The sequence below is a fragment of the Lagenorhynchus albirostris genome, chromosome 18 (assembly GCF_949774975.1).
Source record: "Lagenorhynchus albirostris chromosome 18, mLagAlb1.1, whole genome shotgun sequence".
Classification (NCBI taxonomy): Eukaryota; Metazoa; Chordata; class Mammalia; order Artiodactyla; family Delphinidae; genus Lagenorhynchus; species Lagenorhynchus albirostris.
Genome location: NC_083112.1, coordinates 17,944,758 through 17,950,757, shown reverse-complemented (window position 1 = coordinate 17,950,757; position 6,000 = coordinate 17,944,758). Strand labels below are relative to the sequence as shown.

Below are 6,000 nucleotides of genomic sequence, written 5' to 3'. Positions count from 1 at the left end.
TTTATTAGTATCATTTATTGGATTGAGTAACTTTCCATTAGACAAATCCTAGGCTCTTCACCTAAAATTGACCTGTGCACTAGTGCTGGGTGATTTCTTTTTTTTTTTTTTTACTTTTTTTTTCCAGCTCCAGAAGCTCTCTATAATTGTTATCTGAAAACAGCAAAATTAGTTGTTCCAAAGAAGATTATTTTAGAGCTCTCTAACCTTTTTCTACAGGGCAAAAGGCTGTCAATTTACAAGTAGTACTTTAAGAAGAAACTGGGCTCTATCTCCAAGGCGCGCGAGGACGAGGACTCTTCCTCCTGGTGGTCACGCTAATACAGGACCATGCTGGTAAAAAGCATCTGTCAAGAACCTAGGGAAACACAGTTAACATAAGGGTTAAGGTAGGTGGGACACAGAACAATTCTAATCACTCTTAGAGGCTTCAGAAGTTCATTTCAAAAGGTAATCTCTCAGTAAATGGAAAATTAGAACATCATCTTTTGTTTGCTCCCTTTTCTTCCACTGTGCTCTTCTCCTGTAGGTGTCATTTGGGGCAGGTGTGGGGTCAGCCAATCCAGCCCCACTTCCTTCAGCTGGACTTGATTGAGTGCACCTCTTACACAATTTTCTTTGCCAAGAAAATCTTCTGAAGGTCCCCCTAGGCGGACACTTGTTTTTCATGCATCACTAGAAAGTTCTTGACAGTCAGCAAGCAAAAATAAAAGGGATTTCAGTTACTTCCTCAAAGACTTGAATGTTATTTCTCCTGAGAGAATGAAAACAGCTGGGAGCACTCAGATTATCTCCACCTTTTCTTCTCTGCCCCTCCCTCTTCTCATGGCTGGTCAAGATTGAGAGAGATAAGCCAGGGGACCACCAACTCCTACAATGGCTAAATAGGGAATATTTAGGTCACTATATAAGATTGTTTACCTGTGTATGTAATTCATAGTCAGGAAATCTGTCTGACATTCTCAAAAACATCATTATTTCTGAGAATTGAGAATGACATAACTTTTAGGGTTTTGCAAATGTAATAAAATATAGACTCTATCTAGAGGGAGATTCCACCGTGATTTTCAATTAGCTTAACCGAACAGGTAAACATGATCAGTCACAATGAGTTTTACAACCTCAATCCTTATTGATCAAACTACTTTGGGGATAATTTCTGCTCTTATAGTTGGGATAAACAAACATGGCATAAAACAGGGCAGGGCAGGGGGAAGCTTGAGAGAAGTGATAATGGAGACTAGGAAAAGAATTTTAATTCTAATTCCTTTTTTCCCTCACCCCAAGAACCAGATGAATTGCCTTTGCTCACCATGAAAACACATTAAATAAACAAACAAGCATCTTAGCCCTGGCTAAAGTAGACCACTCTGCTGATTCATATCTTCACCTGCACTGAGGCAGACACTATGCTGAACAGGTGGCATAAAAAGATAAACCCGGGGTGGGATAGGGAGGGTGGGAGGGAAACGCAAGAGGGAGGAGATATGGGGATATATGTATATGTATAGCTGATTCACTTATTTATAAGGCAGAAACTAACACACCATTGTAAAGCAATTATACTTCTATAAAGATGTTAAAAAAATAAATAAACAATAAAAAGATAAACCTACTTTGCTCCCTGGACCTGGCATGAGACTGCTCCTCTCATAGTATCAATATCACTCCCACATAAGATCACCTTTATGTGTAAAAGTGATCCAATACACTCCGTTTAGAATTGCTTCCTTGCCCTTTGTCAGATGAAAGAGCTTCTTAAATATGGAATTCAACCAAGGAATCCACTTCATAACAAAGGAGAGGTAGCAGTGGGCACATGGCTGTGGAATCCACTGGACCTATCCCTTGGCAAAACACCCAGAAGCTACTGGCCTAATAAGCAATAGAGCAGCCTGTTGAAAGCTTGGCTGAATCGTCATCTTGGGGGTGATACCCTATGAGGATAAAGTGCTACCCTCAAGGATGTAGTAATGCTCTAAATCAATCACCATTATATGGTGCTGTATCCCCAGAATACCTGGGAATGAGATCCAAGTGTGGAAGCAGGAGTGTCCCTGTTTACCATCAATTCCAGTGACCCACTTGGGGAATTTCTGCTTTTTCATCCTCACAACTGTAACCACAGGTTTAAAGGTCTTGCTTCTCAGAGGGGGAACATTTCTACCAGGGAACACAGCAAGAATATCCATTGAACTTTAGGCTACACCACCACCCAGGTACTTTGGGCCCCTCGTTTCAAGGACCAGCAGGCAAGAGTAAGATCCTGGTGGGCGTAATTGACTCTTACCATCAAGAGGCAGTAGGGCTACTGTTACACAGTGGAGGCAGGGAAGCATGTGTTTGGGGCACCCAGATAATCAACTTAGACATCTTTTAGTACTGCCTTGTGCAATTTTGATGACAAATGGACAAGAGCGGCAGGTGCAGCCTGAGAAGGGCATGGTAAACAGTAACTGGAACCCATGGGTTTAGAGAGTCTGAGTCACTCCACTGGGTAAATCACCTAAACCTTCAGAGGTGCTAACTGACAGTGAGGAGGGAGAGGATGGCTACTGGTTGCAGCCTCAAGACCAACTGCAGCAGCAGGGGGGGTTGTAGTTCATCTTACTAACCTTCCTCTTTATAAGTTTCCCAAGGAAAAATGGCACCCCAGTGTCCTGAAGGAACTGCTCCTTAGATTCGTGTGAAGGAAGTGGATCTCAGTGGCGCAAGGCATGGACCGTCCTGCATGTGATACCGCCCTGCCCAGAACACAGCTGCAGCCCTCTTAGGAATCGCTTCAGCTGAAGAGAACTGGTTTGCTGAAAGTCAGCCCCCTTCTGGGAAGCCAGCCTCCCCTGAATGATTGCTGCTCAGGCTTACTTTCTTTTGTTCAATAGGTGTTAATTAGAGTCCCTCCTAATAAACTTTCTATGTGCTAATCATCTCAGAGTCGACTTACCAGGAAATCTTATCTTTGACAGTCTCTTTAGTGTAGATTGCTGTTTGAAGGAGAAGACACTAAACAAGTAAAATAAATTCATGACTTGTACTCTGAAGGAGATGAGCAAGATGCAGTAATAGCAAACACAGGGAAGGTGTACTTGGAGAGGAGGTGACATTTAAGCCAAAAATTATATGATAGAAGTCATGGGAAGAGCAGGTAGGAGAGCGTGTCTTAGGAAGAGAAACATCTTGGATAAAGGCTCTTCCCAAAGAGCTTAGCCTGTTGAAGTACCACCCAGAGATCTGTAGTCCTTTTAAAGGATTTTTTTTCAAATGCAATGGGAGGCCTTTAAAGGGTTTTTAAGCAAGAGTGTAAAATGCTGTGATTTGCACTTTTAAAAAATTCTCTCTGCTAGTGAGGAAAAAGATGGGATGGGAAGAAACCATTAAGGAGGTCACTGCAGCATCAAGAAACATGCCCACCCAAAGTTTGCCCCTTCCCTCCAAACCATGTTCCAGGTGCCCAAGACCCTGGAATTCCCAGTCCACTTCTATGATCTGCATGGACCTCTTCCCTATATCCATCCCCCCTAAGACAGACTGCACACCCTTAGGGCCATGGGGTGGTCAGGGAGGGACTGTTGTAGGGCTTGGAAGTTGAGTGTCCCCAAGCATATGTGTAAAGCTCCTTGCAGTGTGAGATGAAGCCAGGATTGGAAAAGATGGGAGGTGAACTCTGGGACAGGGACCAGGACGGTACTCCCTCCCTGCTGTGCCAAGTTCCAATATGGAACCCCAAAGATTCCAAGAATACTAAATTCAAGGCTTGGCCATCCAGGTTATTAAAAACCTGTATTTGTCAAGACACAATAGAATATATTTTATTCAAGTTGTTGGCTTGATTTTTTTTTTTTTTTTTTTTTTGCGGTACACGGGCCTCTCACTGTTGTGGCCTCTCCCGTTGCAGAGCACAGGCTCCGGACGCGCAGGCCCAGCGGCCATGGCTCACGGGCCCAGCCGCTCCGCGGCATGTGGGATCTTTCCGGACCGGGGCACGAACCCGTGTCCCCTGCATCGGCAGGCGGACTCTCAACCACTGCGCCACTAGGGAAGCCCTTGGCTTGATTTTTAACTCATAAATTTTTAGACATATGATATGTGGGCCTCCATTTGTAATTTTGCACTGGGTTCTACAAATGTTAAGGATGGGCCTAAAAGTCACATTCACCTACAAAGAAATAATACACATACAAAGCTGGCTTCTTATTACAAACAATAGATGCCAAAGATAATGAAATAATATCTTCAAAATGATGGGGGAAAATATCTGTTAATCTAGAACTTTCTATCCAGTTAAGCTAACATTCAAAGGTGAGGATAAAATAAAGACATTTTCAAACCAAGACTAAGAGAGTTTCCCACTCACAGACCCTTGCAGAAAGAAGAAAAATAAACCAAGGAGGAAGGATTAGAATGCAAGAATCAATAATGAGCAAAGAAATCAGTAGATACATTGGTAAATCTAAGTAAACACTGACTATAAAAAATTACTAATTTTTAGAGGGTAAACACAGGGTGAAACTAGGATATTACACAGCAATCACATTGAAGACGAAAGGCAAGATTCAGAGTTTAACATTCTAAGGTCCTTATGATGTTGCATATACAATGTTAAAAAATTTATCTATTACTTTTAATATTTTTAAGGAAAACATCTTAAGCAAATATGCAAAAAAGAAGGAAAAAAATGAATAGTTAGGATGGACTGAAAAAAGCAAAATAAGTTTAACCAGTAGTACATATAAAATCATCCTCATTTCAAAATGGAAAATCAGGCACCAATGTATTCTTTGTAAACTTCTCTAACCGAAACCATTAACTATAAAATACCATCTCTGCCACTATTGTTCCCCAATTATAAAGTATTGTTCAGCTGTTGCTCTTCATTCTTATAAAACTCCATGGAAGATAGATACTAAAATGTTAGGGGGAATCTCATATACTTGGGACTTTTATACCAGTGAGTCTAGTATCAATAACTATTTGCACAAAACTCTACTCTTTTCTGTGGGCAATACCACAGAAGATCTCGAGGAGACCTTCAAGACAGCAGAGGAGTAAGACGTGGAGATCACCTTCCTCCCCACAAATACATCAGAAATACATCTACATGTGGAACAGCTCCTACACAACACCTACTGAACAGAAGACCTCAGACTTCCCAAAAGGCAAGAAACTCCCCACGTACCTGGGTAGGGCAAAAGAAAAAAGAAAAAACAGAGACAAAAGAATAGGGACGGGACCTGCACCAATGGGAGGGAGCTGTGAAGGAGGAAAGGTTTCCACACACTAGGAAGCCCCTTCGTGGGCGGAGACTGTGGGTGGCTGAGGGGGAAAGCTTCGGAGCCACAGAGGAGAGCACAGCCACAGCAGGGGTGCGGGGGACAAAGTGGAGAGATTCCCGCACAGAGGATCAGGGCCGACTGGCACTCACCAGCCCAAGAGGCTTGTCTGCTCACCCGCCGGGCTGGGCGGGGAATGGGGGCTGAGGCTCGGGCTTCGGAGGTCGGATCCCAGGGAGAGGACTGGGGTTGGTGGCATGAACACAGCCTGAAGGGGGCTAGTGCGCCACAACTAGCTGGGAGGGAGTCCAGGAAAAAGTCTGGAGCTGCCTAAGAGACAAGAAACTATTGTTTTGGGGTGCACGAGAAGAGGAGATTCAGAGCACTGCCTAAACGAGCTCCAGAGACGGGCGTGAGCCGCGGCTAACAGCTCAGACCCCAGAGACGGGCATGAAACGCTAACGCTGCTGCTGCCGCCACCAAGAAGCCTGTGTGCGAGCACAGGCCACCATCCACACCTCCCCTCCCGGGAGCCTGTGCAGCCCGCCATGGCCAGGGTCCCATGATCCAGGGACAACTTCCCTGGGAGAACACATGGCGCACCCCAGGCTGGTGCAATGTCACTCCGGCCTCTGCCGCCGCAGGTTCGCCCCTCATCCATACCCCTCCCTCCCCCCAGCCTGAGTGAGCCAGAGCCCCCTAATCAGCTGCTCCTTTAACCCCGTCCTGT

General features: G+C 44.5%; 1 protein-coding gene across 13 annotated transcripts in view; it reads right to left on the bottom strand.

The window, feature by feature from the left end:
- The window catches only part of EBPL (EBP like), a 94,865-nt gene continuing 88,865 nt past the window's right edge, over positions 1–6,000 (bottom strand). For all 13 annotated transcript variants that reach the window (XR_009536657.1, XR_009536656.1, XR_009536658.1 and 10 more), the window contains one exon: positions 1–358. The gene's annotated coding sequence lies outside the window, so the exon portion shown is untranslated. The remainder of the gene's footprint in view (positions 359–6,000) is intronic.